General features: G+C 46.4%; 1 non-coding gene across 1 annotated transcript; it reads right to left on the reverse strand.

Annotated features, from left to right (window-relative positions):
• Positions 1-87: 87 nt before the first annotated feature.
• Trnat-ugu lies at positions 88-160 on the reverse strand. The gene has a single exon. It is a non-coding gene; the product is annotated as a tRNA-Thr (tRNA).
• Between the last annotated feature and the right edge of the window lie 467 nt (positions 161-627).

The raw sequence follows: 627 nt of genomic DNA on the forward strand, positions 1-627 counted from the left end.
TCGTCCCGAAATCGAAGAGAGAAGGAAGACAGGATAGGAGAAAGCCAGCCGTTCCGAGAACAAACATTATCCCATCAGTATAAAATCCGCCCCGGGCGGGAATCGAACCCGCGGCCTTGCGCTTACAAGGCAGACGCACTACCAACTAAGCTAACAAGGCTGGCTGGAACAGATTAAATACACAAATAGAAATAAGAATCTATTATGGTAGAAACACACTACTATCACGTCAGTGAGCTCACGTGCGGTGATAGTAGTGTAGCTGTCTTGAACGAAATTGACTACAATAGTATGGGACAGCTTTGAACTACATCTTTCTGACTCCTCATGAGCTCACGTGACGTGATAGTAGTGTGTTTCTTCTTTTATGTCAGCCAAGCACGCTTAGGCCGTTGGAACGTGTGAGGCGGAAAAGCATATATCAAAGTCCTGAGAATAGCGAACTCTTTTTGAGCTCTTTCAAAGTTTTGACGTTAAATAGCGGCCGAACCGTACATTTCTCGAGATCGGGCCCGCGGACACTTTTGATCGTCATAAATTATCGAAGCTGTCTGCAAAATTTGAGCGACCTAGGGCCGAAGGTAAGGTCGTGAGAAGCGCTAGTGCCTTTTGACCGCCCTAAAAAGC

Source organism: Diaphorina citri, unplaced genomic scaffold (assembly GCF_000475195.1).
Source record: "Diaphorina citri unplaced genomic scaffold, Diaci psyllid genome assembly version 1.1 scaffold24551, whole genome shotgun sequence".
Taxonomy (NCBI): Eukaryota; Metazoa; Arthropoda; class Insecta; order Hemiptera; family Psyllidae; genus Diaphorina; species Diaphorina citri.